This window comes from Manacus candei, unplaced genomic scaffold (assembly GCF_025592945.1).
Source record: "Manacus candei isolate 608988 ecotype Guabito, Panama unplaced genomic scaffold, ASM2559294v1 h1tg000051l, whole genome shotgun sequence".
Lineage (NCBI taxonomy): Eukaryota > Metazoa > Chordata > Aves > Passeriformes > Pipridae > Manacus > Manacus candei.
In genome coordinates this window covers 1216702-1230386 of record NW_026138099.1, presented here as the reverse complement: position 1 = coordinate 1230386, position 13685 = coordinate 1216702, and the positions used below count along the sequence as shown (strand labels likewise).

At 37.4% G+C, this 13685-nt stretch overlaps 1 protein-coding gene across 1 annotated transcript in view; it reads left to right on the top strand.

Annotated features, from left to right (window-relative positions):
- The window catches only part of LOC127477328 (craniofacial development protein 2-like), a 234335-nt gene that overhangs the window by 203453 nt on the left and 17197 nt on the right, over window positions 1-13685 (top strand). The gene's annotated exons all lie outside the window — the stretch shown is intronic.

Sequence of the window (13685 nt, the reverse complement as noted above, 5' to 3'; positions counted from 1 at the left end):
CATACCTCCTTCCAACTTTGATCTTTTTCTGCAGAATGGTGCCAAAGCTCTTTCAAAAACACAGCAAGGTCCAGGTTTTCCTTGCAAACAGAATGGTCACTGTTTCTTCCTATTTCCCTTTCTTGCTCAAGGTGTTGGAACATGTCACCAGAAGCAGAAGAATCAAGTTTAAATCACTACCTTGCCTGAAGCAAATTGAAGCTACTTTTCTTTTTCCTCATTTGACTGTCCTAACCACAAAGCTACTGGAGACAGTGAGAAGCACAAAACTGCTCAAAGCCACTGCTCCAAGATTCTGTGTTTTACAGTGCATTACAGCTACACAACAAAAAAGTCTTTGGGGAAGATGCTAGATGCCAATTTTCCTTATGCCAGTGAACCACCAATCCATCTTTCATTTCTTTCTGTCTGGTCCAAAAAATTTTATCTTATTTCACAGATTCTGACTAAGTGTTATCTATTCAATCACTTGAGCAGTTGTAAGACATTTGCTTACCTGGAGCAAAATATAATTAAATCTGTTCAGAGAGAGACAGAAAGACTGAATTCATCTCCAGTCTTGTGTGTAATGCTCTTACCTTCAAGTTGCTTTATGAAAAAGACATACACATTCAGTACTTTTTTCTACTATATCCTGGGCAAAAGTGGCTACTACTGTTTCACTTCGTGAAACCTTCTCCTGTTCATGTGAGGCAAACTTTGTGTTTGACAACAGAGCAGGCCTTTAAAGAACGAGGGAAGATTGTCCTATTTGTGGATCCCAAGAAGGTTTTTTGCTGTTGAGCTGCTGTGTCCAACAGGGCTCTTAGACATTCCTACAACTTCAGGCTTCTGGGCAGTATTCCTGGAGAAAACCTAACTGGTCAATGCCCCATTGAAAGCAGTTTTGGATGGTGTCATAGTTTATTCCCAGCCAGCAACCAAGCCCCACACAGCTGCATGCTCACTCTCCTACCCGTGGGATCGGAGAAATAATTGGAAAGGCAAAAGCTAGAAACTCGTAGTTTGAGACAAAGACAGTTTAACAGGGAAAACAAAAGCCTTGCATTCAAGCAAAGCAGAACAAGGAATTAATCCACTGCTTTCTATGGGCTAGCATGTGTTCAGCCACCTCCAGGAGAGCAGGGACCCATCATGTGTAACAGTAAACTGGGAAGACAAATGCCACTCCAAACATCTTTCCTTCTTCTTTGTCCCCCTCATTTTATATCCTGGGCATGATGACATTTGGTCTGGAATATCCTTTGGTCCGTTGGGGTCAGCTGTTCTGGCTGTGTCTCCTCCCAACCTCCCATGCACCCCCAGGCTCCTTGGCAGTATGAAAAGCAGAAAAGGCCTTGGCTCTGTGTAAACCCTGCTCAGCAATAACAAAAACATCTGTTATTATCCACTCTGTGTTCAGCACACAGTGTTAGCCACTGTGAAGAAAATTAATTCTACTCCAACCCCTTGACTGCAAGTAATAATTTTGTGAGTTCTCAGGCAGAGGCACTGAAACTCAACTACCTACACTGTTCAGTTGTTTAGAACAATCCCCCAGTGTTGGTTGCAGGAAAACTGCATCTCCCATATCTCTGTCCTTATGAACACTGTTTGGGAGATAAAATAAGCCAGTTTTAATATGGTCACCCTGTTTAGGAAGGTAAGTCCAGTTCGATAATAGTGAAGTAGACACAGCCGTATCTGCTGATCTCAGTGCCAGAGAACAGTTCTGATGCTTTTAATTTATTAGGGTAGAAAATTAAATTGTGTAGGCCTTTTTGTTCATAAAAGGTCAAAATAACATTTGAGATTATAATCCTATTAGAATTTACTTCCTGGATATATAATATTTTGACAATAGCTCAAACTTAAATGCTGAATAAATGTAGGCATAGCTAATTCGACTTTTCTCCACCTGAGCAGATTACTTCTGTACCATGAGAGAAATAAGTGCATCAAAAAACCTTAAATAATTATTTATTTTAATATATGATCAAACAATATTGTTATAAAATAATGGAGAGATGGGCAAAACAAAGGCGTAGCAAAGCATCCCACAAGGATCTTTTAAATAGGAAAGTGTTAAAGGAAATTAATGGGAGTTTTAAACCAGAGGTGATTAAAGTTTACATGACTCAGAGCTGAAAAGTAAAACAAACAATAAAAGAATCACAAAATTATAAAGCCACACTAACTCTTCTGAAATGTAAGATAAAATACTGTGCTTGTTAATCTGAAAGAGTGAAATCTTGTCATTAGTTTTGAAAAAAAGACATGAAAAATCATCTGCCAGAATTTCTACCTGTTTAAGGGTTCTTCTTTTCTCATCATAAAAATTACAGAAAGATAATCTCAGCAACACAGTATAAAATCAGAAACAAACAAAAAACTATTTTTATTGAATGTTACTAAATCAGGGGTTTAGTTACTAAAACACTACTAAACCAGGGTTACCCCTCATCTGCCTCCAAAGCATAAAGAAAAAGAATATGTTTTCTTAGATTTACAGAACTAGAAAAGATTACAAAAGTAAGTATTTCTATCTTCTACAGGTGAAACCTCTTCCACAAATTGTATTCTTTCAATCTTTGCTCACAAATCTTTTATATAGTGAGAATACTCATGTACGCAGATTAGTATACTGCAAGGAAATGCTCAAGAACATCTACGGAAAATTAACTCTATGTTTGTAGCATAAAGTGGTTTTGGTGGCGGGCTGATCCTCCTCCTAAAGCACCTGATTTCTGAAAACCAAAGATAACAGCTGCTGCACATTGGCTGCATTAAGTTAAGCTCTAGCCTTGATGAAGTCTAAGTGTGAAAGCTTTTTTAGAGGGCTAAAAGCTGTTGGATATTTATATTGTATTTCATACCATATTACAACTGTGTGACAGTTGAATGTGCTCCGCTGACTCCTGAGGTTTTTCTTAGCACAAATAGGCCATCGTGTTCACCCACCTGATAAGCATCTCATGTGACTTTGTCTTCAGCAGAAATGAGGAAAATTCTAATTTCAAGTAGTCATTGTGAACTGATAATTTCCAGCTAAAATTAAGGACAATCCAGTGGATAATTTTGAATAAATGAATTTGAGGGGAAAAAAAAACAAAACCAGAAATAAAAGAGATAAACTCTTCACAAGCAATCCAGAGCAACAGAAAATATTTTGCTCTTACTTAACAAACTATTTGTTAAATGATCCATTGCAGCAGCATCAAAAATGTGTATAATTGTTCTTACTTTCATGACAAATGTTTTTTAAAATGTGACATTTTAATAAAATATAGTCTTTTATAAACATATCTACTCTTTCTGAATTTCTGTACTATGTGGTAATAAATATACTAATTAAAATATCTATATCATAATGCTGTAAAAAATTCTGTGAGAGCTGTAATTTTGAAAAAGTAATGTACAACCTATAAAAGTAAATATTTTAACAATAGTCATTATGAATTAGTATAACATGATTATAACACCCCGAAGTGCAGACAAATTCCTGCCAATTTTTAAAAAAAACCTGATATTTTGCATTTAATGAGAACCATATTTCAATTAAATTCTCAGGATCTGACAGAAAATGCTGCAGCTATAGCCAAAGCCTGAATGATATTTTTTCTGGGAAGCCCACACATACCTTCTGCAACTACTGCAGTTTTTTAATTGCATCCAAAGTAACATCTCTGCAGAAACTGAGCTTCACACATTCCAGACTGGCCAATAAAAAGCTGGCCTATGGCACCCTGAGATTCACAGACTAAAACCAAGATAACCTTATATTCTTCCAGATATCTTTAAGAATACCTTCATAGGCTCTGTAGACAGAGAGACCTACCTATAACCATTCTAAAGGCTGAGTATTAAATGCAAAATACTAGTAATGTTGTTGAAATTTGAATTTCATTTTCCATGCTTTAGAAAAATCAAAGGAAAGAAAAGAATATATAGATTGGGAAAGGAAAAGCCTCTAGAAAAATATCAAGGTTTGTAAAATATTTTAACTAAAGTAGAATTTTAGTCTGTAACTTTCAAAGTTAGGAAGAGGCACTTTGCCCATATGTCCAACTTAAATATCTAATTTTTCTCTTCATCATGTCAATGCTACTTCCTAGACACCATAATTCAACTGCCTCTCCTAGTTAAATTATTAGACCATTTCTTGGCAGAAATTTAGCCTGTTCTAATTATCACTCTCTGAACAATTCCCAGGCAGATAGAATGGTTCAATGACTGTTCTCAAAATGGAGACTGCACAAACACATACCATGCCAGGTGGATTGGTTTCAGTACCCAGGACTACTCCCAGACACCTTCATTTATTAATGTAAGAACTATTGCTTTTCTCATGGGACACTGAGGTGGCAGTTAATTCTGATGAAGAATTGTCGAATGCTACATTTCTGGAAAGTGACCTAAAAATACATAAGTGTATCAATGTCAAGGATAAAGAAAAGGAAATTCCTCTTTCTTTACAGTAGCCATTTGGTACAATGGCAAGCAGTGATAAGCGTTTCTAACAACTGCTCTGTGGCAATTGTATGGATTCAGTAACTGAATTTGTATCAGTCCATATAAATGTAAAATTATTTGCAGGTCCAGCAAGAATCTTGCAACTGCTTCAACAGAGTCAGGTTTCTGTCCGAACAGCTTAAGTAGGAAGGGAGAGACAACAATAACAACATCATCACAGACCAAAACTAATTAATATAAAAAGGCATATGTGACAACTTAGACGAGCTATTCTTCCAGAACTTAACTTCAAACTAAGTGCAAAATGAACCAGCTGTATCTGGTACATTTAGAAATGAACAAATGTATTCCATGACATTAAGGGAAAAAAAGACAGAAACAAAAATGTAATATGATTTTGGGTTTTGGAAAATATTTCAAGTTTATACATTAATTTTAAAGTAAGAACTATTACTGTAATTCAAAACACAGCATTCAAAACAGGAAACATAACTGGCAATGAGGAATTTACCAGTCTGTTCAGGTGTAACCTGCAGCTTAGAAGATAGTCGAGGAGGAACATCAAAGTGATTGGGAGAGATTCAAAGCCTGAAGAGACTTATATGGAGCCTGAAGGAGCTAATAATTCATGGACTTTCATGTTATTCCCCAGTTTTATACCATGTTTAATGTACCCCCCACATGTATTCCTGTATTAATCCCCTTGGTTTGTATTGTTCAGGGCTTGTCTGGACTTGCCCTCACATTTTCCCACCAAAAGTTGTTTACTCCCTTGTCCTCCCCTGCTTTCCCTCTCATCCCCCGCTGGTTGGCCGATGAGTACTGTGGTGTGGAGTGAGCTCCCATTGGTCCCCTTCCCCTAGATACTCCCAAGCTCCTCTCATCTTTCCCTCATTCCCCAATCCCATGTTCTCCTGAGATGTCAATCCCATGCTCTGCCCCAGTTATTAGACCTCCCCTCATTCAAACTCTATACAAGTCCTTGTTCCCCTCAATAAACCGACCATTGCACCCTGACCTTCTATCGTGTCAGGACCCTCTGTGCAGTGTCACATCCCTATTCCCTTCTCCCCCGGGGCTGTGGCAGACAGTTACCATTCTCACTTGTGGTGACAAGGGAAGGTGGTGTGTAACTTTAATTGTTCTTTCAACAGGAGTACAAAGCCTATGCATCATGCAGTAAGCTTGCTTTCAGTTAAGATTTTTATAATTAGTGCTCATTTTCAAAATACATAATTGTGTCTGAGTCCTCAATTCTATTCACTTATCACAACTGAATGAATGAGGATTAGGAAGTGACAATATCATAGAATCATATGATTGTTTGGATTGGAAAGGGTCGTAAAGGTTCAGCTAGTTCCAACCCCACTGCCATGGACAGGGAACCTTCCATTAAATCAGGTTGTTTGACTGAGTCAAAAAGTTGTTGAGTACCTCAGCCTTGTCCTCATCTGTAGTTACCAGTCCACTAGCCTTGTTTATTGGGCAGAGTACACCTTCTTTGACCTCCCTTTTCTGGCTGACAGACCTGTAGAAGCCCTTCCTGTTACTCTTAGATGCACTGCCAAGTTCAACTCCGGCTTCATCTTGGCCTTCCTGACCTCAACCCTGCACAACCAATACTTTACATAACCCTACACTCTTCCCAGGATACCTGTCCCTGCTTCCACTTTTCCTTCTTGCCTTTTGTTTGACTAGCAGGGCCCTGCTCAGCCATGACAGTCTCTTGCCTTTCTTGCCCAATTTCTTGCTTCTGGGAATTGTGAGCCTTTGCACTCTATGGAGGATGTCCTTAAAAATCTGTCAGGTCTTTTCTACTTCCTTGTCCTCAAGGGCATTTTCCCAGGGGATCCTGCTGACTGTCTACTTGAAGAGCTTTTGCTTTCCTAAAGTACATGGTTCTAACTTCACACTTCTCCTTACCCATATCCCTCAGGACTGCATACTCTGCCAATGCATGATCACTGCAGCCCAGCCTGCCTCTAACCTTGATGTCCCCAACAAGCTCACTTACACTTGACCATCAGGTCCAATATCACATCCCCTCTGGTAGGGCTGTCTATTGCCTGGCTCAAGAAGTTATCCTCCATGCTTTTCAGGAGTCTCCTGGATTGCCTACAGCTCACCATGCTACTTTTCCAGTAGGATGGTTTAAGTCCTCCAGCAGGACAAGAGCCTGTGAGCATGACGTCTCCAGCAGCTGAAGCAAAAAGTCTTCATCAACAGGTTCTCCTTAATCAGGGGTCTGTAGTAGACACCAACCACAAGGTTCTCTTTGTTGTCTTATTCTCTGATTCTCACCCACAGGCCCACACTCAATCCACCTCTTGATGTAGAGGGCAACCTCTCCACCTCTCCATCCTCCCCTGTCCTGAACAGGCTGTACTCATTGACAGTTGCACTCCTATCATGGGATTCACCCCACCAATTTTCAGCAATGACGCCTAGGTCATAGCTTTTGAGCAGCATGGTGGCTCTCAGGTTCTCCTATATGTTACCCATCCTGCATGCATCGGTTTAGAGGTACCTCAGCTGGGTTGCCATCCCAGAGACAGGTGAATTTCATCTGATGCCAGGATGACTGATGCTATTTAGGCCATCCATTGTCAAAGAATCAAAAATAGTTGTGACACCAACCACAATGTTTTAATAGACTAGGCCTGTCTGTTTCTCCCAATGTCACTGCCCTCAGCTGGAAGGATAGAGAAGAAAATAACCTGTGCTCCAGAATCCCTCAGCCACTGTTCCAAGGCCCTGAAGTCTCTTTTGTTCACCCTAGGACTATGTGTTAGGTCAATTAAAACATAATATGTCAGTTAATAACACAATTAAAAGAAAATTTGTCCTTTTTTTTAAATAAAAATGGGATTGGAAAGTAATATTGTGAAGAATTCTAAAGAAAAAATAAATTTAAAATTGTAGCTCGTAACACCTGAGAAATCAAAATAGATTCTGAATACTACACTTCTTTCAACAGACAGAACGTGACAATTGATTGGGGAAGATGAGATGTAAATATTCTTGTGATTTAATTCTCTCTGAAAGATACCCACTGGCAGCAGCAGCATTTGCTGAAGAAAAAAATTGTGGTTTCCAGGTCAGTAACCTCCAGAAGATATTTGTATTGAGCTCCAAAAGTCTAACTATGAACAATCAGGCTCACCTGCAATAAGACAATTTTGAATTGTCCAAGTGCTCCAACAACATAGCATTCTAAAGCTGAGAACTTCTGTCTTAGTGACTTCCACAAGAGAGTAAGGGGGCTGCAGGGAAGGCGACTGTGGAAGGGAAGGCCCACCTCTACCCATGGATAAGGAAAGAAGGTAGTTGATTTTCTCCAGTATCTAATGAAGTGATGGAAAAGATGGACCAGAGAGGAAAGTAAAGAGAAAAATTTCCAGTACTTGAGACCTTGTCAAATGCAGTACAAGAACATTCCACCTTCCTTTTTAGGCATGAGGTCACGTCTAAAATCCAGCTCCCAAAATTACACTCTATCTGCATGAGAAAATCACAGCTAAACATCTTTTCTTTTTGAAATCTCTTGAGTGGTTAGAATTATTGCTTGGTGATATATAGAGAAATAATTTTCTCCTATATTTAAAATAAAAAAATAAAATTTTATTTCCTTCTCTTTAAATGTCAAACTTGTGCAGTCTATTCTTGCAAAAGAAATTGGTGTAATTATTTCAGATTAGAGCATTCATGCACTCTAAATACTTTGCAAGAGATACCACATAAACAGAAACAACTAATTCTTTCAAATACAGAAAGCCTTCCTTGGAGTCAGAAAAGTAGGAGGCAGTCACATGAATGAAAGTTCCTTAAAATGATACTGATAATTTATTATGCACAGAAAGCTATACATAATTTAAAAACAGCAACAAAAGAAAAACAAACAAAAAACCCTAAACCAACCAACCAACCAAAACAAACAAACAAACCAAAAGAAACCCAAATCACAAAACCCCCCATATGTAGCCAGAAAAATGCAATTTAAATAATTTTCATCATCTTCTTCACAGAAAAAAATTACTACGTTCAGCATTAACAGAAAAGTTCACATTAAGTTATATATAACTAGACAGCAAGAAACAAAAATAAAATGGTTATTTCTATAGCCCTGAACTCTCTGAAAGAAAAGATTACAAAATATGTGTTTCCATAGCTATGTATGAAATCCAGTCTGCAATCTACACTGTGGTTCAGGATAGGAAACAGAAAATGTACTGAAAAGCCCTTTCACTCTTTTACATATTTTGCTTGCTGTATTTCAATTAGCAGGCACTTAGTCTCTTAAAAGGTGGAATTATGATGAAAAGATCAACCTGCCAGTAACTATTCTCTCAGCATGAAGCTCTGAAAGCTGTGATGCACAGCTGCTTCATCAGAGAAGATGATCTTTTAAAACTTACATAATTCTCTCCTAAAAAATAAATTCAGTTTGTTACAATAAGAATCTAACATCCACAGCTGGAGAGCATTTTCCAAGGGATCAAAGAAAAACTCAAGATCCGTCACAGGTATACAACATGGAGATAAATAATAATGGTTTTCGATTCAACTCCATACATTATAAACTAAGACATATTTAGTATATATGAAGATTTTACTAAGAAAATATAACGTGCAGCTCTAATTTTTATTTTTAAATGGGAAATAAATTAATGCATTAATAACCTTGAGGGCAGCAGTTGTAATAAACTTTAATATACAAAATATTAAAATTTTATTTCACCTGAAAAGTCTTCCTAGAAGCAAGATTTTTTTTCAGTGTTCACATGGCCACATAGCCCAGATTTGGATGACCATAATTAGCAAGGAAAATTCTACAAACAAAATTGTAAACTGCTTCTCAAATCAAAAAAATATAGAAAATTAAAATGAATACTGGTTACTTTCAGCATATTAAACCTCATGCAGGTGCCTTATTCTCTTTGGCTTGTTGCTGTAGAGCTTAGAGCAAGATAATGAAGCTAGCAACAGCTATCTGCCAAAGCCTGAGTGCCTTTATCCATCACCATTTATACACAAAAATATCAAGGTAGTTGTAGATATCAAAATAATTTTTTACTTCTAAAATATGTCTGTCATGAGCACAACATCATGAAAGTAAGAAATAGTCATGTTTTCAGGGTGGTCTCTATAGATGTACTGTACATTTTAAATAGATATACTAGTAAGACCGTGACAGAAGTGGCTGATTACTTAAAAATGTATGTACTCTTTACTAATGTATATTAATTTCCATTTCTCTCACTTACGTTATAGCTTCAGTTTAAAAGAAATATGTACAAAACCTGTCACTGAGAAGAGTTTTCACCAGATCAACAAGACAGGTTCCGTAAAAAAGAAAGTTTCTTACACTAAGATGCCCCCTCCACCTTAATCTCGGGCTTTTCTATATATGCACTTAGTTTTGACAAGAAAAATGTAATGATTCTCAGAATAGAAACTAATTACATGCAACCAAGAGTTACAGTTAATGTTCCATAAACAAGTGGTTTTGTTTGAATTCTAAGTGTGAGAACCACTAGCTTTGCTTCCATTTCTCGTGTCTAAGCAGCTCATGAATGTCCATCTTGTATCATAAGACAAAGCCCAGTGATGAGTGTTCATTCCCGAGTTATCTTACCAAAGTTGCATAATAAACTTGGGAAGCTTACAAGTATGTCACAATATTATGAGATTTTAGAACTCTAATTAATCAATGAAGAGGTAAGATGGCAGAAGAGTTGCTAAGGCACGTCTTGAATCAGACTATATATATGTGTCATATGCTAAAATAAAATTTATGCCAAATCACTATATCAACTAACACAATGAAATCCTATTATTCTAAAGAGACCACAAAACCTTTACTTCTTGCCATGTCTACTACCATATTCCCATTTGGAGGCTATAAACCTGAGCAGCATTTGTTTGCCTAAGAATTTCTTGAGTGTGAGCATGCTAGAGGGCTGTTAGGAAGTAATGCTGTGTTCTTTGATAACAATTTTCATTTGTAACTAGCAGGCCGAGCTAAAACATTCAGCAATGTGGTTAATGAGTACGAGGAAGGAGCACTTCAATTACTATCATCAGGCACCATCAAAATACCCAAGACAGATGGCACGGAAGTAGTGATTTTTTTCTGTGGTTCCAATTACATAAAACTGTGCAGAAAGATAAAAGTAATTGTGAGAAGTTACTGCTACAGAGAACTCAGAATTTTTGTAGTAGAAAAGGAAAGCTGAACTGAAGTAGATGATGTCACAGTGTCTGGCACCTCAAATAAATACTGTAACTATTTTTTCATACACATTCTTTTGAGAAAAAAAACCAACTATTTTGTTATAAACAGTTAAATATTTGCCAGTATTTATATAGAAAATAATTAAATACTTTGCCAGCAATGTATTAATTCTAAATGTTTCAGTCTTGCATGAAATATAATTACATCACCATGGATGGATCTTTAATGAGTAATAACATAACATTTTGATTGTTCCTGGCAAGACGAATATTTTCCAGCCTATATCTTAGTTTTCCAGGCTACACTCTGAAGGAAAATTGATGCCTCCATCTTCCTCTAAATCAAAATTGCTGAAAAAGTTGGGCATTTATGCAGATGAAGCCAGCTTCTGCCAAATAGGACATCACTCAAAAGATCCATGCTTTCAGGCACTAGAACCAGGAAAACTAACTGTTGATTTAGGACTTGCATACCACCACAGTGACACTTCCAGCAGAGAAACCACAGCCTCTACTTTTGGAATACCAGCAAGACTCATATGATGCTAACAACACCAAGGTCATGGGTTTGATCCCTGTATTGGCCATTCACTTAAGAGCTGGACTTGATGAACCTTCTAGGTCCCTTCCAATGCAGAATATTCTGAGATTCTGTGATTTTTCATGTCTGAAATATTCAAATTTACAAGTCTACGTAAGGACAAACTGTTTCCTTTCAGCACCTGAGGAAGACTTCCTTCTCTGTTTCAGCACTATACTATTACCACATGGAATTGCATTGAGCACATTTTTCTTTTTTTCCCCCTTAGGCACTTTGGAGGATCACACCAATAAAAAATGTGAATCCTTTCAAATGCAACTTAAACTCCCTTCACAATTCTCCTGAGAAATAAGTAAATAACACCATCTTATATCAGGTTACTTTTACTTAAGAAAAGATGACTTGCCAAAGGTCGGAATATCTGTAATAAAAGAGAAGGCAATACACATTGCTTCAGTCTCAACTCTTTACTTGCTTCTCTAGTGATTTGCTATTAAAGCTATTGCTGGGCAACAGCAGCCACCAGAGATCTCACTTGCAGCTGAACTTGCAACTCGAGCCTCATATGGATCAAGCTGCCTTGAAAATACAGAGTATGGTTATTGACTAACTAGAATTATTCACTAAATACCTCCTGTATTCTGCGACAAAAGAGACTACTGCTGTAACTCTTCTTCACTTATCCCACACAGGACAAGGTGGTAGGTTTTATAGCTGCTTTCACAGGGTAAATATACACCCAGATAAGAAAGTCCCTGTTTAATTTTCTCATCATAAGTTTGAGCTGGCAGTGTGCTGGAAACTTTATTATGTGCTTATTTCCTGAATCTGGTAGGATACAAAAGAGATGAGCATTTCTCCTGAACAGAATTATACCTTACTTATACCTCTGGTATTTCAAAGTTTATTATTTGTTCTTACTACCATTTTCCTTTGACATCTTTCCTTCTCACTGCTACTTTAAAATATATTTTTCTAAATTATCATGATTACTCTTTTTTGCTTCTTCCAAATATTTTCATTTATCTTTTCATTCCATCTTAGGAAGAAAAGACACAAAATCAGTTATTTTGTGTTTCTGCCTCTAATACCATTTTTACTATTTTAAGAATAAGAATTCTCCCCTCCATGTATTGCATCTGTTTCGATCTGTCTTCACATTTTGCAAATCATTACGGTCACTCCAGTGTTAAAAAATGTGAGGGAAGAGGTAAAAGGGGATTAATATTTAATGCAAGACCTACATTCCTTCCTAAGCAGAGGAACAGGTGTTTGAAAGTAGTAAAAGGGAAATCAGAGAAAAACTGTCAGGGATGCCACTGAAACTTTAATTACAGGATGTGGATCCTGGCTGGCTTGTTTATGTTTTGTTGCACTTGGCAACCATCTGTCAGGCAGCCATGCATAGGCTTTTGGGAAATTGAAGGACAATTCGATTGTCAAGTACTTGGCATACAATCCCAGTGCTTAACCAAGCTAATTTAAAGCTGATAGAGATATCCCTAAAGGACATATTAACCAGTTGTAGTGAAGAGGTTCTTGGAATAACCATGACTGAGTTATTCAGACCAGGAAGGCAGAAGAATTTGCCCTGTGTTGGCCTGCTGACAGGCAGGCAGAGCACTGCTCTGCAAGGCAACCTGCAGGGCCCTGCTCGGCTGTTTCAGACTGGTTTTTGGACTGCCATAGACACCTGCCCACGTCACTGCAGGCCACTCCAAAATCAACTAACTGCTTCATTTTTTTAACTAGGAAATTCAGTTAGCCCTTGAAATGTACAGTGGTTGCACAGATCGTGTTCACCAGCTGTGAAAATCAGGCCAATCTTAATGTGGTTCTGTAAGTACCTAATTTTAGATGTCTAACCTTGAAAGAGGAAACATAGACTAAAGATTGTGTCAAAATTACTAAGCAAAATACAGTTTCATCATCATGTTAGAAAGCTCTTCTTTTTAAAATAGTATTATTTAACCAATAACCATGTTTCCTAGTTTCAAAACTATACTGAAAAGTTTGCTTTTGCCCCTAGATTACATTTTTCTCTAACTTTCATAACAAACAAAAACATCCTTCCTCCCTGAAGAAATGTAAAACCGTACACACACACACAGACCAGACCAACTCCTGAGAGGCACTCTGGAGAGTTAGATGCTCTTGTGACATGGGCTAGTATCCTACTAAGTTTCCTTTACACTAATCAGGGCTCTAGCCCATCACAAAAAACTCCAATTCATTTTGAGGAGAAGAGTACTGCCCTAACCTTTGATATACACTAATTTATGATACTACATGGTACTGCATAATATGAAATAGTAAGGTCTGACGAAGGCTCAGAAGTTCAACATATTTTTTTCTATAACACATTTTTGTGTTATAGAATCATAGAATCATATCAGTCTAAATAAAAAAATTCAGATAGATGTAACACCAACAGAAAACATTTAAGCAGCCTCAGAAC